General features: G+C 47.7%; 1 pseudogene across 1 annotated transcript in view; it reads left to right on the forward strand.

Annotated features, from left to right (window-relative positions):
- Positions 1 to 22,106, forward strand: part of LOC146855273 (interferon-induced protein with tetratricopeptide repeats 5-like) — a 33,488-nt pseudogene that overhangs the window by 8,210 nt on the left and 3,172 nt on the right. Inside the window, exons 2-3 of the transcript XR_014981307.1 lie at positions 3,138 to 3,209; positions 15,638 to 16,160. The product of XR_014981307.1 is annotated as an interferon-induced protein with tetratricopeptide repeats 5-like (transcript). The remainder of the gene's footprint in view (positions 1 to 3,137; positions 3,210 to 15,637; positions 16,161 to 22,106) is intronic.

A 22,106-nucleotide genomic window follows, 5' to 3' on the forward strand; every position in this document is an offset into this window, starting at 1 on the left:
TCCACTTTGAAAGCACTCTCACTTCCATAGGTAGTACCCAGCAGAGGAAGTCTCCCTCCATTAATAATAGCTCCTCTAAGAAGAAAGACTCTACAGTGTACCCTCTCTCTAGTAAGTTAAATAAGTTAACCAGACTCCAATTTATTAAGATTTCACTGACTAGAAAGTCTGAAATCTCCATCTTAAAGAAATAAAGGAAAAGGCTATGCATGAAGGACAACAGAGCAAAAATGGACAGAAACTGGGTGGACCTTCAAGAAACAGTGAGGCAGAAAAACATCAAGGCCTTCTGGGGTGTAATCGTAGAAGCTAGTGGAAACAAAATACCTCCAACAGCAACACCAGTCCCAGAAAAGGAATGGGTAGACTACCTTTCTAAATTGTATGGAATCAACTTGACGACTAACAGCAATGTAAAATTCAACATGGTTGGAGTCTACAGCAAGCTCGACCGGCAGATAAAGGCAGCTAAAGAAAAGCGAATCGCCTCTTACATAAGGAAAGCGAGAACTACAGCAGCAATGGGAGCAGACAGAATCCCCGTAAAGGTACTAAAAGAAAACATCGAACGATGGAGAACATTTCTGGCCCCCCTTTTTATGTACTGTTACCAAACTGGCCACATTCCTACTTCTTTGACGGGAAGCATCGTGGTCCCGCTCTTTAAAAAAGGTTCCTGCCTTTCTCCAAGCAATTATCTCCAAATTGCCCTGCTGGATGCCACAGGGAAGATCTCCACGGCCAGTATAATGGACCATCTGGATGACTGGGCCACATCCAGGAGACCAATTCCTATGGTTCAAACAGGCTTTTGTTCAAACCACTCAGTGACGGACAATATCGCAATACTACAAACTATAATTGATAAATAAGTAACCAATAATTCTGAGGTAGTTTATAGCCTATTTGTAGATTTTTTTACAGCCTTCGATAAGGTGGATAGGCCTACTCTGTGGAGAAAACTAATGAAACTGAGTGTCCGGGCATCTCTAGTAAGGCTTATAGTAGCTCTCCATACATCCACATGGTGTACGCTGACCATATGGTCATATTTGACCTCACTTCTAAAGGTCTTCATCGCAACATGGAGGCACTTTTTAATTATAGATACATTTACTTTTTAAAAATAAACATCTCAAAAAAGAAAATACTACTGTTTAAGGGCAGGAACATTTTTAAATCCTTCACCTGGATAGTATCTACTTTTTTTTTCTCAGTCTCTTGGAACCGTACTGCATTTCCAACAGACCGAATTAAAAGTAGAAACCCATCTTAGTGCCATAAAAAGGTTCTACCCATCTTCGGGAAGGCAACATTTCTCAGCCCTTCTTGAAATCTATCGCACAAAGATCACCTCTATATTAAATTTGGAGTACATTTCTATTAAATGTGGATCTTTTTAAATGCCAAAGACAGAAAACTCTTGCGAATGATCACCTCTATTAGCCAAGCCACACCAGTACATGCACTTTGGCTATATGTAGAGGTAGTTAGCGCATATACAAGAGGCTTGGCAAACCTTAGCAGATGGGCCTATAACCTATTACATGCCCCTGGAGGCTCACACAGAGCACTCATGTCAGGAAACTTTTTAGTCTGATTTAGTGAAAAATACCCTCAAAGAAAACCTGGAGACTGCTTTGGAGTATTTTCAATGTTCTACTAAACTCCTGCAAGCTTGGTCTCCGGTACTCCTAAAGTTTTCATGAGAAAATCTATCCAGCGATTGAGCTTTGAAATGGATGTCTCATTGTCTGCAGCTATCTCATTATAAGCCATTTTTAGCCAGAGTAGAGTATAAAGTGAGTCTAAAATATTTGATATTTTCATTAGCCTATAAGGTTAGGCATTGCATTTTGATGTTAAGACTAAGGACATTACCACTAAAAGATGTAACAAATAACTGGGGTGGCACATTAGATAAATCTGGCCGCTGCGATCTTTGTAGTGGAGGAATCCAAGACTTGGGACATGTCCTATTCATCTGTCCCAACAAACCCTGTTCGAAGCACGCAGCAGTTTCATAAAATCTATATGTATAAAATACAATATTTCAAGAACTATGGATCTGATTGAGTTAAGTGCTCCTGCAGATTAATTTGCATGTTTCAAAGTTTTTACATTTTTAAAAACTTTTTTACCACTAATAAAGGGGTGTTTATTTGATGAACAATAATATTTCCTGTACATATCGTGTTTTTTAAATATTGTGGATCTCTGACGAGGTCTTTATCAATAAAACTTAATTTGTAAATTTGCAGTGGCCAACAGCATGGACACATCAGCCCTGTCACTGAAAAGTTGCAGGTGGTTCACATGGATTATCCTCTTGGGGTGCCTGCTAGTGTCTAGGTCTACCAAGTAGGTGACCTCACTTTTCTCCTGAAGGATAGGGTAAGGGCTACACACTCTGTCTTGACGTGCCCTTGAGCCACAGGCTCCAAAACCCACGCCTTTTGCCATGGTTGGAACTCCAGCAGTACAGCTTCTGGATCTGTTGGCTGGCCTCAAGATTTTTGGATACCTTTTCCATTTACTCTGCCATCCTAGTACATAGTCCACCACATCTTGTATGAGTTCACGGAGGCCTCTCCCAACCTTCTTTTACAAGAGCAAGTGTTACCCTCACAGGATTGCCAAAAAGAAGTTCAAAGGGGGGAACCCTACTCCCTTCTGAGGCACTTCCCTTTTAAGCAAAAGGCAGGCATTGCAATAGGACATCCCTACTCCTTTTGAGGTTTTCAGGGAGCCCCATGATAATGTTTTCAATGTCTTGTTGAATCTTTCATCAAAGCCATTGGTTTGTGGGTGATAAGGTGTAGTGAATTTGTAGTTTACTCCACACTCATTCCACATGTGTTTCAGGTATGCAGACATGAAGCTGGAACCTCTGTCTGATACTATCTCCTTAGGGAACGCTACCCTGGTGAAGACACCAATGAGGGCTTTGGCTACTGCAGGAGCTGTAGTAACCCTAAGAGGAATTGCTTCAGGATACCTGTGTAAGCGGGCTTGGGGAACAGAATAGTCAACAGCAAAATTATTGGTTTCTTTTTCTTCTTTTATTTCTCTTTATATGTATAAGGCCCTAGCTCACTGCTGTCAAGATATTTACTTTTTTTTCTTTCTTCTTGCAGTTTCTGCGGGGAATCTTGCCAGATTGGAGCACCAACATTGATTCGACCTCTGGAAAACGAAGAGTGGCACAGGTAAGTGTTTTCTTCACACGTAACACTGGTTGGGAATAGGTTGTGTGGGAAAATCACCACATTCAATAAAATCTTTACCCAGTGCTCATTTTAGATGAATTCAGTTCCCATGTAAGAGATCTTCTGAGAATGCGTTTTGGTGAGTGCTATTTGTTCAATAAATCTGACGCAGTGAGGGCTTGTCTCCCACTCTCTCCCACCTGCCGGATAAGGTCCGTATACAGGCAGATACCTGCGAAAGCCACACTCCTTCTCGAGAGTGGTTGGAGTCTTTGCTCGATCGTTGGCTCCCTGGCTTCTTCCTGCTTGACCAGGATCATCCGGGGCTTGTGGTCTCCGGCGTTTCTCCTTCTCTCATTGGGTATATGGAAACCTCCGTCTTGTCTCGGCATTTTCCCAATGGCAACCAGCCCGTCTTCTCCTCAAAGCGCTTTTTGTTTGCGGCTTCACTTCCTGGAAACACCCCTGCTGGGTCTTCCTCCGTGTTCCGTGTTGCTGTGCTCCGCTGATGTTGTCATCGAGGTACAGGGAATCCCTGTGCTTTCCTTCTTTAAAGGGGCCCCATTGTCCAAAGGGTGTCAAGAGCCTGGAGAATGAGGCTTGCTCCAGGTGGTGTGATCTTATTCTGAGGTGCTAAAAGCAGAGAAGAGGGGTGATGTTGTGGTAAGGCAGAGAGCACTCCTCATCTATATCAGGTATTTCAATATCGGGGCTCTAGTCTTTTTGACAACCTGTTAGAAAGATGTACTACTACCAGTATGTATTTGTTTCCTGAGGCTGTGGGTGATTCAACTGGTTCCACTATGTCCACACCAGCCCTTTCAAAGGGAACCCCAATCACTGGCAGTGGAATTAAGAAGGCCTTTGGATTCCCGCCTGTTTTGCCACTGGCCTGACAGTGAAACAGGAGCTGACAAAATCCTTCACTTTCTGGGACATCTGGGGCTAGTAGAAATGGCTGACAAGACTTTCCCAAGTCTTAGTCTGGCCAAGGTGCCCAGCTAGGGGGATATCATGGGTCAATGTGAGAAGAAACTCTCTGTACAGCTGAGGTACTACCATTCTCATAGTGGCACCAGGTTTGGGGTCACTGGCCTCAGTATACAGGAGTCCCTCCTCTCAATAGGTCCTGTGATAATCACTGACATCTCCCTTTTTTTGTGCAGCCGCTTGCTGTCGCAGGCTTTCATAGGTTGGACAGACCTGCTGTCCAAGGCACAGCTGTTGCTTTAAAGGGCCCCTTGGGCCCAGAAGCTCAACCTGATAAGCCAGAGTCTCCCCACTCCTGAAGAAAGCGGGTACTGACCTTAAGGCATTGAAAAACTACAGGCCTATTTCTCAACTGCCTTTTCTAAGTAAGATCTTGGAAAAACATGTCCTGAACGCCTTAGCCAGCTACCTGGAAGAACACCATCTACTGCATGCCAGGCAGGCAGGCTTCCGTCCACAGCACAGTACAGAACTGGTCATGGCCACGGTCACCGATGAGTTAAGAATCAGAGCAGACAATAAACAACCATGCACTCTGATTCTGCTCGACCTGTCGGCAGCCTTCGATACGGTCAGCCATACCATCTTGCTGGACCGCATCGCGAAGCTGGGGATTGCTGGCCAGGCGTTCAAGTGGTTAGAGTCCTTCTTATCAAGCCGCACTCAGAGGGTTCAGATGGGGGACCAGTTATCCGGGATTAAGGATGTGACATGGGGGGTGCCTCAGGGGTCCGCACTTTCTCCCTTATTGTTTAACATCTATCTGCAACCCCTGATGGAAGAACTCACGCGTAGGAACTGTGAGATCTTTAACTACGCGGATGACACGCAGCTACTGGTGCGGCTGGGAGAAACACCAGAAGCCCAAGAATCAGTTAGGAATCTTCTTAGATTCACGGTTAACTGGATGACCAACAACTTCCTCAAAGTAAATGCCGAGAAAACGGAGGTGTTGGTACTTACCAACAAGGCCAACCCCTGGGATGATTTGTACTGGTCCCCAGAACTCGGCAAAACTCCCATCCCAGGCACAGTAGTGAAGAGTCTAGGCCTAAAGATCGATGCGGATCTTACCATGGCCCCTCAAGTGTCGGCTGTGGTGGGTTCTTGCATGGCCGTGATGCGGCAGTTACGTAAGCTTACCACCATTCTTTCAGCCTCCATGCTGCAAACCATCGTCTCAGCGACTGTTATCTCGAGGCTTGACTATGGTAATGCTTTGTACCTGGGCTTATCACAGAAGTTGATGAGGAAACTGCAGGTCGTGCAGAATGACACAGCCAGACTGATCTTCTCTCTCCCTAGAAGCTCGCACGCAACTATACTTCTTCGTAAACTGCATTGGCTGCCTGTGAAGCTTAGGGTTCAATTTAAATGCCTCTGCATGGCCCACAAGGCGCTCTTTGGCAATACCCCAGAGTATGTCAAACAGCGCCTGAGGAAGTATGTTCCCGGTAGACCCTTACGCTCTGGTTCCGTCTCCAATCTGGCTCAACCCAGATTTAATCTAAAAACCAAAGGAGGCTGTGCCTTCTCAGTACTCATTCCCCAACTCTGGAATGACCTTCCGTCCAGTCTGAAGGAAGATTCTCACCTACTCTCCTTCAGGAAAAAACTGAAGACACATCTGTTTGGAAAGGTAACACCTTCAGTCTAATTGGAGCAGGCAGATGGCTCTGAGGCGTCATTATGTTCGTGGTCTTCTGTTTAGCGCATAGAGACCGGTGGTGATAGGCGCTATATAAGAACCTTATAACATTAACATTAACATTAACATAAGTTGTAAGTTCCCTAGGCTCGGTTCCCTCTGGGGTGACAAGCTCTCTCCATGAGGAGAGAAGTCCTGAGCTTTTGCTATTCAGAAGCTGGTTCCCAAGTCTTCCTACCTTTCATTTTGGAAGTTGGGACATTCATTCAGTCTTCAACACTTCTTTTTCACTCTGTGCTTGGCCTTGTGCCCTTGTTTTCACACACACAATATCAGGGATTTTTCAATTCTACCTCAGCCCATGCTGAGGTCTTCAGATCACTTCCCAGCAGACAGACAGCTAGAAGCTTTGGAGAGACCACTACCTGTTTCAGGCCAGTAACCCCCCCCCCCCCTAGTATTATGTAACCATAGCCATGGAACTGTCTGTTGTGACACTGTCAATGTTGGTGTGCATAGGTTTTTTCCAGTCAGGTATTATTCTGGGGGAAACCAGTTTATTTTTCACCATGGTGACATTGGCACCTGTATCCGTCAGGGCTTCTACTCTAGTCCCATTAACTAAGAGGTATTGCACGTACTTTTTCAAGTAAGGGGGCCAGACAGCCAAAGTGGCCAACTCTCCCGCCCCTTCAGAAACTAGAACATCTTCAGTGTGAACCCTGATTTGCTTTGGGAACACTGTTGATCCCATCTGTAGATATGCCACACCAGTGCTAACTGGAGGTGAACTAGGGGTATTCTTGTTAGTACAGGCAGTCTCCAGTTTGCTGTCAAAACTTCTTACAGGTGTGAAACCCGGCCTTTAGGGGGCTAAAACTATTGACCCATGTACCAATATGTGGGCTGTGAAGACTTCTGGGGCCCACCCTCCTGAGCAGGTTTTTTGGGGCCTTTATAAGACTCTTAGGGCCTCATTTATGAGGCCCCTTGCTTGTCACTTTATGTGACGTCCTGTGGCACAGGAGCCTACTCCATATTTACGAGGCAGCACAAAGCCACTCTTTTTGGCTTAATGCTGCCTCATAAATATCATTCCCATTAAGGCAGTTGTCTGAGTTAAAGACGTGTGCAATGGGTGTTCCTGGGGGCATTCCCAGAAACATCCATGGCTTTTTGATACTGCCCCAGCAGTGCCAAAAACGTACTCCTCCCCAGTGGAGGCATAAGGGAGACAGAGTGAGGAGAAATATTTTTATTTCTCATTGTTTCCCCTATATCTATGTGGGCTGTATTCTGCAGCACACATAGAAACAGGGAAAAGCCTCTTATCATTGTTATTGTGCAGGAAGGTGTCCATTTCTGCACAAAAATAATCATCTCTGCAATGCAGGCACCCTTGCACCATGGTACAAAGGTGCCTGCATTGGCACAGCAGCCCATTGTTCAGCGGTGCAGGGGAAAAGGACAGGAATGCTCAATATCTGATAGATACTGCGCATTCCTTCCCTTTCCTTTTGCCATAGGGCAGCGCAGCGGAAAGGCCTGCAGCGCCACCCGACGGCAAAACCTTATAAATGAGGCCCTTGATATTTATCTTTAGAAAGATCACCCCCTTTCCCCTGAGGAGGTTTTGTAACCCCTTTCCTTTGGTCGCCCCAAGTGGAAGCTTTGGTCACCCTAGTCTTGAGCCAGTGGTCTGCCTTCTTTCCCAATTTTTAGGGAGAAATTAAACCTATTGCCACCAGAAACTGAGGTAACTTTTCATTATTGCAATTACTTAACATGGGTTCTTTCGTCAAGAGATAATAAATCCCAACATAGTCATGCTCATCACTTCCAGTTAACCAACCAGTTAGTGTTTTTACTGACTAGTCTATAAAGTCAACCCAGGACTGGCTTGGTGATTTGGGAGCCCCCCTGTATCTAATCCTATGCTCCTCAGTTATGAATTCAAAGCCCTCAATCAGGGTGCACTTCATGAGGTCACAGGACTCAGCAACTGCCCCAGTGAGTGTCAGAAGTCTGTCCCTGCAGTCACCAGAGAGCAGTTTCCAAAGTAAAGCTCCCTGTGTGACTTCTCCACTTGCCTCATTCCATAGGCCCTCTCAAAGGATTTGAACCATTTGGTGATGTCATCACCTTCCTTATATGTGTTGACAATCCCTTTGGGGATTTTTGAGTCATAACAGCTCTCCTTTTCCATTGTTTTTAAGTTGCTGCCACCATTGATGGGAGCTACGCCTATCTCAGCTGCCTCTTTTTCTCGAGCCAAAAGTTTGGACTCTAGATCTAATCTTTTGGTCAACCTTTCTAGAAGGATGTCCTCTTCATTGAGGCTGTCCTCTGTGATCTCATCAAGACCTGACCCACCTCTGTGGGATCTATGTGTTCTACTACAATTGGAGTCAGGGGCACATGGACCCTGTTCTCCCCATTTAGTGAGGGAGGTTGGGGGTTGTTCTCCACATCACTAACATCATCTTCTGAGTTGAGATCTCACCCGTCAGTAGGGTGGTTCTTTGAATACTCTGCCTGGAGCTCATGGAGCTTGATCTTGGAAGGGTGGGCCCCCATGGAAATCTTGTTATGTTTACACAAAGACCTCAACTCTCTCATCTTTAGCTGGAGGTGGGGGTAAGGTTGAGCTCCTTAACCCTGTCCAGTATATCAGTCATTATTTCACTAATAGTGGTGATCTTTTTACAAGAGGTCTAAATAAACTTTTAGAATATGTTTACCCCTAAAAACAGTAGTTGTTTAACTTTAAAAATACTAATGGGACTTAACCAATGCCCTAACAAGAGTTTCAAAAAAAGTAGAAAAAAAATTGTCAATTCAAAAATGAGTTGAACTAAAGGCAATTTTTAGATTGTAGTCGAGTGATCATGGGTTGACTAAGTAGTCCAACAAATGCAAAGTTGGAGATCCCACCGCTGCCACCAATGAAGAAAGCTGGCTCTGCATATACTATGCCAAAAAGAGGTAATGTGTGCACAGAGTCCAGTGAGTCTCCAATGGTATGGCAGAAGTAAAAGTAGATAATACTTTACTCTCAGTTTAGTGATAGCTGGGCTAAGCAGTTAGGCTTTTCAGAGGGTAGTGTTAAGGATTTATTGTGCACACTCAGACTAGAAATGATGTCACACTCTCAAAGACTGAATTCAGCTCAATTGTTTTTTATAAAATGTTGTTATTTTGCTGTATTCTAGAACTAAGAATCACTTTGTGCAAGTAAGTTTGGTAATACTTTAAAAGCAGTAATACTTTTTAAGAGTGCACCCTTAGCGGCACAAGGGCAGCAAATGCAGAGGTCAAAAGTGGCACCAGGCTCCCAATGGAGATCAATGGAGGTTGTCAGTCAGGAAGAAGCGCTGCAGGCTTGAAGCAGGAGACTTGGTGAGGGGTCCCAGCAAGTACAGGGTGAAGTTGGAGGGGTGCTGGACAGAGGAACACTGTTGGTTGGGCACCTCAAGGCCAGACGGCTTCTGGTGTAGGAGTGTCTTTTTGTGTCGGGTTGTCTCACCAGGTCCTGTCACGTCGAAGTGTGGCTGCAGGCATTGAAGTGGAAGGTGGAAGAGGACGTCCAACAATGGATCTCAGGTCAGGATTGCCAGGGAGACCTCGCTGTTGTGTTGGGCACTCGTGCCGTAGGCGTCGGGTACACAGTGGTGCAGACCCGCAGTTCCATCTGGATCCGGTGTCTGGACTTGAGTTTGTTGGTGGGCAAATCAGGTGTCCACAGGAGATCAGAGTCTTTCTCAAAGGCAAGGCAGGTCCCCGTGGGTTCTTGGAGGCTGCTGGCTGCAGGACACCCTGTGTTCAGCTCGCAGGGTCTCTGAAGCAGGAGACGGGCCGATAGAGCTGGGGCAAATCATTTGTTGTCATCCTCTTCTCTGCAGCACGAGTCTTCAGTCCTTCTTCTTCTTAGGTTGTCAAATCTGATGAGCAAGGTTCAGTGGAGCCCTTAAATACTAAATTCAATGGCGTTACTGAGGTTGGGGCAGTACCTAATGGCTACTGTCTCCTAGGGTGACTACACCCTTCTAGGTCCTCCCTTCCTTTGGGGAGAGGGGCACAGTCCAGTTCCTATTTGACTAATTTTCCAAGGGATGTGTGCTATGTCAACTTTTCAGTTTGGTCGGCACCAAAACACGCAGCCTGCAATGGCAGTGTGTGCATGTTAAGGTGAGGGGTCTTTGAGGATGGCCTAATACATGCTGCAGCCCTCAGACTCTCCCCTGGTCATAAGGCCCTTGGTACCAGGGTACTTTTTACTAGTGGTGGGCGGTGAACTCCACTCTGCCTGGCAGAGTCCGCTGAGGTTAGCCACTATTCGGTGTTCAAATTGCTTCAGACACCCTAATTCCTTCCTGAATAGTCATGGAAACATAGAGGCCCATTAATTCTCTTCCAGAGATCCTGTTAACAAAACCTGCTGGGGATGTTTAGGGTTAAGAATCATCCCCAAAGCACATTACTCATTCCACCCTACAAATACCTCCCCTTCTCAACCATTTAAACTTTCCCTTTAGCTCTATTGCCTTGAAATTCTAACTCAGCCTTGAAATAACCCAAAATAGGCAGTTTACCACCACAATATCCCTCAGGTTTAAAATTGGTGGGACTTAATTCACCCACACATAACATTTACCATACTTCCTTAACAACAAGGTTAAATGGCAAACATGAGTCTGCCCAAACCTGCGCATCCTTCTCATTCAACCTGATTATACAATTGGAAGGACGATAAGCCATGCCACTTTCTATGGCCACATCACTCACCTGCTCATTCACTGGTGGTGCTAATCCACATTCAACTAAGACCTTGATGTTCTCCTTCCCACTTCCACTCAGCTCATTTTCATAACTGGATTACCCCGCCACTTCATCAAATTCACTGATCTGCTAAACACACCGGTAGCCAACATTTTACACACTCTTGGGAAGTGGCCTACTTTCTGGCATTTAAAATATTTGCTTGTGGAAGCTGGGCAATTATGTGACTCGGATGTGTGCTTCATTCTCCCATACCTAAAACACACCTTTTGTTCTATATCTTGGGATTTCATTTTCCCCATGTCACTTTCGTTGGTTCTCCTCTAACCCTTCTCTATAGTGTTCACATTGATGACAGATTTTACATCGCCGCTTACCCTAGATGCTGCACCCCCAAACTCCTTGACATAGCAAGAGGCATTTTTCATGTGCTTTGTCACATCAATGGTTTTGTCTAACGTGGGAATCTTTTAGACTAAATAACTCTTCTTGAACTTTCTTGCTGGGCATTCTGTTGATCAATTGGTCTTTAATAATCTTATTCCTAAAATCCCTGAACTGGCATGTTACAGCCAAGCGCCTAGAGACCGCAGCATACTGATCTATTGTTTCACTTTGTTTCTAGGCACAGAAAAAAAAAGTTTGTCTTCTGTCAACAATACGAATTTTCTTCCCAAAATTATCTTCTAAAACTTTTATAGCTCCATCATGCACATCCTCCTTATTGTCGTCAGAGCCCACATCACCACCTCGGCCCATGGTTATTGATCTAGATAGGGTTTTTAGAACCTTCCTTCCCTCTATTCCCAAACAGTGTTTCAGACCAGCCAGCTTCTTTGTTGCGACAATAACATGTCCCCCAATAGCCTCCAAATATGTCTCAAAGGCTTCTCTCCAGTCTTCCCACGCCATACTGGGTTCACCTGGGTCCTGCAAAAATGCTGGAGGGTAGGGTATCGATTGAGACGTCATGGTAAATTTGCTTTCTCCCCACACAGTATCACGTGTAGAGTGTGCGCAACAAAATAATACACTTGCACACTCCCAGCACCCTCCCAGATGGATCTCCTGAAATGCGACACACAATACCTCAGCCTCAAACACTACTTGAACACAATCTAACTTAAGTGCATCTTGCGCATGGTGATTGAGGTGGAAAAGTACTGTGTGAGAGACACTGTAATCTGTGTGGGAGGCTCCCACACCACTTTGCACAAGATGAACAAACCCCTTGGATAGCACAAAGAAAACCTTTGAATTGCGCCTCAGTGCAGTTTGCTCTAATCTATGCATGCAATCAGTTCTTGCCTGTTGATATGCTTCACCCTATTAGTCTCTCACTGTAAGCGAGGGAGTAGTACACAACTTTCCAAAACTGTGTGCATCAGTGATTACACAGCTGTGCGCAGCCTTTTGCTTCGCACCTGGTCAACATATGCACATGAACATCCTACCATAAAGCTGTGCGCATCAGCATTTGTCTGCACGAGGAACCATGCACATCAGGCTTTTATTTCATGCCGATGTCCCTACAGCACAAATGTGCAGTAGCTGTTGCTATGCTTCCTGATGCGGCTCACCCTTGCCATGCTGCACGCAATCCTTCAGCTGTGATGCCTCCTGACGCAGCTCACCCTTCCCACGCTTCACTCCGCCCTTCAGTGCACAAGAGCATAGGCACCATGCTGAGCTACAGCGTCAGATGTCACTGCACAAAACACATCTGGGACGTACATCACAGTCACTCACCAATCACCAAGACAATAACACTATTAAAGAGCCAAATATCTTTTGCTGTGTTCTACATCCTGGTTAAAACACCTCTGCTGCATTCTACACATATATGAAAAGTGTTATTCTGTGTCCATTTGCCATTTGACATGGCCACTTGCTAACCTTTGCGGTAGGCTGGTGATGTCTGCTCAATTTCCACTTTCTATTGGTCCAGTGTGAATGCTACTGAGGCCACCAGGGCTGTTAGGAGACAGTTTGTTCCTACTGTTCCCTGACTCCACACTCTGATTACAATTTCAGCACAAGCACCATGGCTGATATGGAGGTGCAGAGGGGAGAACATGATCACAGGGCATTTCTATGGCTCGCCTGGGTTCTAAATCAGACCTCTGGTGTCGGTGACTAGGACGCTTGATTTCAGAGAGTTTAAGTAAGCCAAATGATTACCTCGAAGTCTCATAGTCTGAACTTTGAGGTAATTTCAGTTTGGGTGGAAACGCTCCAGAATGGGACAAGCTGTATGCAAATCAATATTTGTCCTGCTCCAAAAGGATAACTCCAGTCCAAACTACAGCCAATGTCCCCGTGGAACAACAACACAAGGAACATTACACCAGTTATGAACTAGCTATGCCTCATCAGTGAGTTATGGTTTGAGTCCCATGGCAGAGCGAGCATAGGACCCACATCCAGGCATGCCAGAGACACTTGGTATATTGCACTGAAGAAAACACAAAGGTGATAGGTAATGTGCTTGCAAATATCTCACACATTGGCAGTTACTTGGGACACATTCCAATCCATTGTTTTTCAGCCACTGCAGTGTGAAGGTAGATGACCATATCTGCTTGTGGTTATGAGGGGTCTCACATCTTTACTCACCTTTATGAGTAGTATCTTACATAGGTAAAATGTTGTGTGGATTTCGCACTCAGGCTATTATGTAGCCCACATTTAGTTATCTCAGAAACACATATCATGCCATTTCTTTTTACGTCACCTCGCCTGCATGTATTTTCTGTTGAATATTTGTCCAGGAGTCTTTCATGGTACTTTGTTCACATGCAGTGCACAATTTACAAAAAGCTGATTAGGGTCCCAGTAGGGACCAAAATCAAGGGCCAAAACGCAGATAGGTGGTCAGAGAGGGCAGCATGTAAAAATGGCACTTGTGTATCTGCATTTTTCATTATGCAAGTTAATGGGTAGTGGGTAAAGTCAAATTCTGATGATATGGTTTCTTCTAAATTGTTCTCAATATATGACGGTTATACTTTTAGTTTTTTCTTCTCCCTTTTCTTCTGTTTTGTATAGTATAGTTTACAATGTTTCCTTAGTGTTAAGGAGGAGGGGATGTGCTGTGGTTTGCTTATTCCATGTTGTGGATAACAACATGGAATGGGGCATATGTCATGCTTGACATAGTGATGATACACTGGCCAGCATTCTGTGTGACAGTTGCTGTGGCAGTGCTACAGAGCAGACCTGTTTCCAGTTATGCTGTGCTTACAATAAAGGAGTAAGCCTGGGCAGAGTGACAAAAAACTCTGCTGTGCTACGCAGAGTTCCGCGAGCAGCAGAGTGCGTTAGGGTCATGCCGTGTGCTGTGATTTTTAGCGCTGGGTGTTAGTCCCACACTGTAAAATTATCTCAAATGGCACCATGCACTGCACAAGAGGGTGCAGCTTCCTTTCTGCAGCTCGAGTAGATTTTGTACTCGAGCAGCAGCTTTCTCAACGTGAACAGACCGTTTCTCAACGTGAGTGGTCGCAACCTGGCGCGACCACTCACATTAAGAAATCCAACCGCCCGCATTGAGAAATCTTGACAGGAGGTTGATTTTCCCCATTCGTGCTCACCAACTAGGCCTTAATGAGCGTGAACGGGGAAATATCTCACCGGGAGGTGGATTTTTCTCGCTCGCTCTCACCAACTTGACCTTGCGGAATGAAGCAGATCTCACCATCCAGGGTTATAAAGGAGTTCTACAAAGACACTCTATTTGTGTGTTGTATTGTGTTACTGACGAACGTGTGTACACAACACTGGGCCAATCACTTAATCTCTCGGTGCCCCTGGACAGTGCCTGGATACCCTCCTGGATGATAAGCTGCGCTATGTAAATCTACAAATTTATTTATTTGTAATTGAACAATCGGTATAACTTCATTTTTCCATCTTTCCCCTTCAAAGTCAATTGTTTTTCATAATAGCACCCAGTGAATATCCTAAGCGAAATAGATGTTTTGGAATGCTGGCATTAACTCATGTTGTTTACCTGTATTATGTATGGAGATACAGTCTTAGGCAGATACATGAAGCATATATGTGTGCAGTGGGGGAAACTGGGGCTCACTTGGTTTAGTCTCCCCCTTCTGCCAGAGGTCACCACCTCACAACTATTATTTCCCCTCATCATCAAACCCCTCGACTCCAGCCCATAATTGTTTCATGAGCAATTAACACTATATAACTTAACTTTAACAAGCTCAATAGAGACCAACATCATTTAACCATGCGACTGGGGGTGTTCAAGGGGTATGAAGGGTAAAAAAATAGATGTTTGAGGTTGCTGCGTCCTTGAAGCTACTTAGCGTAAAGGCACTTTCTTCCAGAAGTAGCCGTTTTTTTGTGTGTGATAAATATAAATGCCATTTTATTCATTCATCCATTCATTCTTCACATATTTTAAGAATTGCCAAAACACAGATTATGTTAACAATTTCTGTTTTGGTCAATGTCTTTGTGATATCAGGCAGTGAAAGTCACTGACTAGGCCCTCGAAACACAACTGGGTAGGGTCAGGTTTGCTTGATATTTTGGAATATTCTATTAGTGCCCTATTATTACTGCCTGGAAAACTCAATGATTGTTAACCAATGTATTTGTTTAGTTGTGAAGTGAAATGCATGATTTGGCTCATGTTTTTTTCCTTTTTTTGTAACATTTTTTTAAAGCAGAGTGTCCCCAAGCTCCCCCAGATTCCCCTTGGCAAACTCATATCCCTCACTGGCACCATGCTTTTGTCTCAGGTATTTGTGCCCCATTGGTTTAACCTGCCACTGCTCCAAGCAACTGAAACCAACCTTCTTCTTAACACCCACCCACCCACACACACATAATCACATACACATACACATACATGCAGGTGAAAAGAATGCCACACATAGGTTGTCAAAAAGAAATGAAGCTCTGCAAAGCCGACAAGTTCAGATGACTGTTCCCAAGAAGTGAGATGAGAATAACGTTGTTCTCCCTGACTTTCTTTTCATTGCAGCACCATGTCTTTGAAGGAGAGACTGGAGAAGCTTCAGTGTCACTTCACCTGGAGTCTTGAGGAGCAAGACCAGATTAATATAGAACATGTGAAACAAACTCTCATCCTAAAACTTCAACACACACCTTACAACAACCATTCCACCTTTTACGCACTGCAGGCCTATATACACCAAAAAGATGGAAGATACCAGGAGGCCCTTGAAAGTCTTAGGACAGCTGAAGAGTTTCTGGGAGAAGGTCAACAAACCAACGTGATAGCGTCTAAGTTGGTCATCGCTGGTAACTACGCCTGGATCTACTATCAGTTGTGCAACTATGAAATGGTAGAGCAATATCTCCTCAAATCTGACGAGATTAGTCAGTCTTTTTCTCATCCCTCTCAATCTACACCAACCATTCCTGAGATTAGTGGAATGATTGGTTGGTCCCTACTGGAGAAATGGAGAGCGGGCAGAACGCTGTTTCCAGGCAGCATTATCAGGAAATCCCCAAAACCTGGAATTCTCTGCTGGGCTGGCAACAGCACTGTTAGAAATGGGATTTCTGGTTGGCTAGGGCTTGCGCCAAAGCCAGACAGAAACCACCACTCTAGTCAGGGCTGGGGAGTTACACGCCAAAGATAACCCCTGCTCACCCCCTTGGTAGCTTGGCACGAGCAGTCAGGCTTATCCCTGAGGCGATGTGTAAAGCGTTTGCGCGCGCACCCAGCAACAACACCCAAGGCCCACCACAAAGGAAACTCCACACAAGGTATTCTATAAAAATAGCCTTTGTATTATACACAACACATTAGATAAAAACACACACTCTACAATGTGCCAACAGGCACGGGCAGAATTTACAAGGGATTATATATACAGGGGACAGGGCCACCTGGACCGCTGTCCGGAATTAGCACTCTTAGAACATAGGAATAATACTGTAGTATAAAATAACATATGTAGCACACAACCAGTAACTACTGGTATCAGGTAAGTACCACCTACGCAACCCTAACCACCTTAGGAAAATATTGTGCAGGGAATCAGGACCTCACTAGCACCACCTGTACTAGGGAGAAAACAACCACCTAAGTATCACAATACCTGTAGGGGTCTAAGCACATAAACACATGATGCATAACATTCAGAGGTGTAAAGCAAAGCACATGACGCATAAACACATTCAGAGGTGCAGAAAAGGTACAATGGCGCCAAAACTCACATTAGCCGCTACTGTGGCAGTCCCTGGGCCAACTGGCCTAGTAGGGGCAAGGACGCCCTGCGTCCAGAAAAGTCAGGGGCAAGACTGCGCACGCAGTCAGGGCGAAGCACCAAGCGTACCACCTGAACGTTGCAGCTGCCCACTAAGTGCTGGGCAGCTGGGGAAAGGCTTGGGCACCACTCTGCCCTTGGGAGCCCTCTCTGGGCTCTGAAATGGTGTACACCACGCGTTGGAGCCTCTGTGGCTCTGTAAACTAATGTGCCCCGTTAGAGCCTCGTGGCTCAACAAACAAATGTGCCCCTAAAACGTTGGAGCGGCCCGCTGCCTTCCGGGGCCGCTCTGATCGCACAGAAAAGTGCCCCCAGACGTTGGAGCCCTCTAGGCTCGGCAATACTAAGGCCCCGTTGGAGCCTCCTCGGGGCTCGATGAACAAACAATGCGGTCCCGTTCCGTAGGAGTGACTGCCCCCATCAGGCGGGGGCCGCTCTAGAAGTAGGCCGGTCTGGGACCGGCACCCACAGCACACGCACGGAGTCCCCCAGCCCTTCCCCACTCACCGGGCTGTTCTCCGGGGACTCCGCTCCTCTCCTGGCCGGTCCGCCTGAGCCCGCAGCTTCTTCTTGAACTGCACAGCGTTGCGGGACGGGAATGGAGCGTACAGCGCGCCGACCGGCCTGGGGCTGCGAGGCTTTCTCCGGACTCAGGAGAGTCCTGCTCCGCCCTTCATCACTTCCGGCTCTCCAATCAACGAGGCCCCGGTTGCTAAGCAACACCCCGTGCACTCTCCAACCGCAGCGCGGCTCTCCTCTGACGCGGCGGGTGACGTGGCAAGGTGCTCCCGGGGTTCCCGGGCCGGCAGCGGTGATTCCTGGGGAGCGCGGGGTAGGCACCCGCTCGAAGGCAGAAACGCGGGGTGGGCACCCGCTTTTAGAGCGATAGTATGCGGGGTGGGCACCCGCGATAGAAATAATAAAATAAGCGGGGTAGGCACCCATGAGGATCAGGCCACGTAAACCGGCACCATCAGCGGGGTGGGCACCCGCTCGATCTCGGCCAAAACGGGGGAATCCCTACGTCGGGGTTCCCCCCGTGGACGCTCCTAGCGCCGCTGGGGCCACGACCAAAGCGCTCCTAGCGCTACAAGTCCAGAACAAGCGCTTTCAGGCGCTCAGGGATACAAATGAAGCGCTCCCAGCGCTTAGGAGGATAAAACACAGTCCAGCAAGGTCCTTCCCTGCATACAGCCAAGCAGGGGTGGGGGGGGCAAGGGCTGGACACAGAGCCAGCTCACTGGGCCTCCAGGCAGGGAGGTAATCCAAGTGGCGGTCCTCTGGTCCAGCAGCAGCAGTAGCAGCCCCCCTCAGGTGAGATCCTGGCAGAGAACAGTTTCTGTGGGGACAGAGCCCCATTTTTATACAGGCAAACCCTTTGTTCTGGGTTCAGGGTGAGGGGGAAAACCAGTCGCAGCTGGTTGGGGAGCACCCTTGATGTGCTCAGCCCCTCACTCTATTCACTGGCAGGGCTAGGGTCGTCAGTCGCAACACAGGGGGCGGGGCCAGCATTGTGTGTGGAAAACCCTGTCCTATTCAGGACCCAGGTGTACTCCTCCCACCCATCTAGCTGCTGATCTCCCCATTCACCACTGGGTGACTCATCCTGACTCTGGGGAATCCCTAGCCCGTCACCTGACATGACCAGCCAATCACGCGACAGACACACTGCACACAGAAGTGCCCACTTCTAGAAGTGGCACTTCCACACTAGGTACATGCACGCCGCACACATCATCGCGCAGCATTCACTCCCCCGAGTCCGCACATACCAAACTCGGGCCTGCACACCCCACGCATCAGGAACTACTAGGGACACATACACTCCCCATGCATTCCTATGGGAGGGCAGGCCTATCTCACCACATGCACTCAGAGCACGCACGCACTTTACCCTGGGACACAGGGAAAGTGCGCAGAAACCAAAAACAATTACCACACCAAGTCATCAATAAAAAGCCAAAAAGTCCAGGGGTGAACCTGCCAGAAGGGCCAAGTCCAACACAACCCCCTTCCAGCCAAAACGCAGGGCAGACCAATCACCACCGTGATGGACTTCCCTGCTTGGGGCGATAGAACACGGACGCGGGCCCGCAACTGCAGGGACACCCTCCGGTTCTACGCCACGGTGAACCCATGGAATTCTTTCTAACACCACTGTCTGGACCAACTGGGCTACCCCACTGGTACTCCCAAGCTGTCCGCGGCCAAGACCAGGCCCTAGGCCACCCAGGTGCCGCTGGTCTTTGCCTAACCACAGAGTGGGGGGTAGTAACCCCTGGCACATAGCGGCCATTCTCCACTCTTCCTCTCTGAAAGACAGGACTAGACTGCCACTGGTTCTCCAGCCTAGGGTCTACACCCTCAGGCGGACCAGGAGTCTCAGGGAAGGCTCTCCTCCCCTTACCTCTTCTCCTAGGGTTCCTCCTCCTCTGGCGAGGGGTACACCTAGAACGCCATTCCAACCCAGGGTTTAACCCCTCAGGTTGTACCGGGGGCAGAGGTGGGCTCTCCCACCCTCTGCACCCCCTTCCAGAACCCTGCTCCCTACCAACTGGGGCGGTACCTCTGGAAGAAGAACTGGTCGGGACGCTGATTACAGACGTCCCACCCTTCAGGTCAGGCTGATCCTGAACCTGGCCTCCCAACCTCCGGCCTAGAACCTTTGGTGGAATAATTGCCTGGCACTCCAGGACTTCTGGGGATTTCCACTCCATCCCCCTGAGGCTATCAAAGGACACATATGTCGAGCGACTGTCTGTCTGGCGCTGATCTCCCGTCCCCTGTCCACCTGACAGTGCGCGGAGATCCTCCAGAACAGAAGTGGTGCCACCCTGGTCACTACACGGGATCCTAGCCCAACTGGGTAGTCCCTGACCCACAGGCTCTTCCACTGGGAAACTCATCCCCCAATCACTCCTCACACTGGACTCCTGAACCCTCCCTACCGGAGCGGTACTGCCAGACTCTAGAACCACAGGAGCCCTGGTTACAGGTGCTCCAGGTCCTCTACTCACCAGGAGATCTCCCTCAAATGGGCTAACAGGACAGCCTAGGTCCCCAACTTGGTGTTCCCTCATGGAACCATCCAAGTCCTGAGGCAGGGTTTCGTACGTCCGGGGACCCTCGGTCACCCTCTCACTCCTGCTCCACTGAGCCAGGCAGTGAGCCCCTACACCCTCCTCGCTATCCTGGGACCTAGCTGGGCTACACTGAGCCTCTTCCACCACGCTGGGCTGGAAGATACCTGACCCACGACTTTTGGAGTCACTCCCTAATGACTCTAGAGAACCTCTAGCCCTTTCCCAGCGGTCTGCTTCCTCTGCAAGTTCTCATGGACAAACAGAGCCATACCTCAACAGGTGTTGGCGCAACCCTGGCGAACAACTACGGAGCATCTGCTCTTTCATAACCAGAGTATACAGTTTACCAAAATAATCTTCTGCTGTAACTCTTACCCAATCAAACAGTGCATCATCGCATTCCCCCAAAAACTCCTCCCAAGAATGGTGAGACAATTTCCTACTGCCCCTGAATTTCAACCTTAACTCCTCCTCCTGGGAAACAGGTACCAGACTGGGGGAACTGGGACTGGGATTTCCTACACTGGAATCTATCTGGCTGCTACCACTGGACTCAACCCTCCCTGGGGAGTCCAGAAAATTAAAACTGCGCGCAGGGGATAGTCTACCCTCCAGAGCTACTTTGCCTCTGGTGGAGGCCCTCTCAGCCTCCTCTACCCTCTCCCGCGCCAAGACCCACTCAGTCTCTCGCTGTTGCTTCCTGGCCTCCAGCTGCGCCATAGCCTGAGCATGCTCTAACCTGAGCTTCTCTAACGCCAGCTGGTGCTCCCTTTCTTTCCTCCTATCTTCCCACTCCTCTGGGGACAGGGAAAGGGATGAGGCGCTGCCTCCTACGCTGGACCCAGCAAGGGACGCCCTACCTATGGGATCCTCACTCTCTACTGGCGTCCATGTATTGTCATCCTCTACCTCCTCTTCTGAATCTTCAGGGCTCCCCACAGACCCACCACCCTCCAGGTGTGAGGCCCGGGCCCTTTCCATACTGTGCTCAAGATCCCATGGACCCTTTTGCCATAGGACCAGGTGGTCCTGAAGTTCGTACCGAGTGTCGGACTCTCTCCCTGTACAGGACCTTTCTAACTCCTGCCTCTGGCGCCAAGCTAGCTCATAGGGATCACAAGCAGGCTCCATTCTGGCGGACGTTATGGTAAAAATTATACAGGGAACCTAGGGGTCTGAGTTTCACACAGGAGCACACAATTCACAAAAAGATTCAGCAAGCTCTCTAACCCAGAGAACTCACACTCACTTGCCTAGTGCCACTCACCACTCATCCACACACAACCCTCCCCTCGGACTGGTAAGGCAGTTTCTACCACCCCTGATTCCTCAACCTGACCACCACGTGACACAGGTACCAACTCTGGGCGCAGGGCGGGGGACAAATGTACTGGACACTATTACGCTGCCACCACTGGATCCCACACTCTGGTGAATCCAGAAACACAATGCACTAAGGGGGATGATCTACCCTCCCGAGCTAGGGACACCTAACTCACAGTGCACAAAAACACATTTCCAAAGAAATGACAATTAAAAACAAACTTAGAACAATAATCCCTATACCATGTGATTTATCTAAATGCAGAGTTTTGTAGTGCGGCCAGTTGCCGCTGCGGTACAGCGCAAACGCAAGTCCAAATCCCACCGCTGATCACCAATGTTAGAAATGGGATTTCTGGTTGGCTAGGGCTTGCGCCAAAGCCAGACAGAAACCACCACTCTAGTCAGGGCTGGGGAGTTACACGCCAAAGATAACCCCTGCTCACCCCCTTGGTAGCTTGGCACGAGCAGTCAGGCTTATCCCTGAGGCGATGTGTAAAGCGTTTGCGCGCGCACCCAGCAACAACACCCAAGGCCCACCACAAAGGAAACTCCACACAAGGTATTCTATAAAAATAGCCTTTGTATTATACACAACACATTAGATAAAAACACACACTCTACAATGTGCCAACAGGCACGGGCAGAATTTACAAGGGATTATATATACAGGGGACAGGGCCACCTGGACCGCTGTCCGGAATTAGCACTCTTAGAACATAGGAATAATACTGTAGTATAAAATAACATATGTAGCACACAACCAGTAACTACTGGTATCAGGTAAATACCACCTACGCAACCCTAA

The sequence above is a fragment of the Triturus cristatus genome, chromosome 4_1, assembly GCF_964204655.1.
Source record: "Triturus cristatus chromosome 4_1, aTriCri1.1, whole genome shotgun sequence".
NCBI classification, from domain to species: domain Eukaryota; kingdom Metazoa; phylum Chordata; class Amphibia; order Caudata; family Salamandridae; genus Triturus; species Triturus cristatus.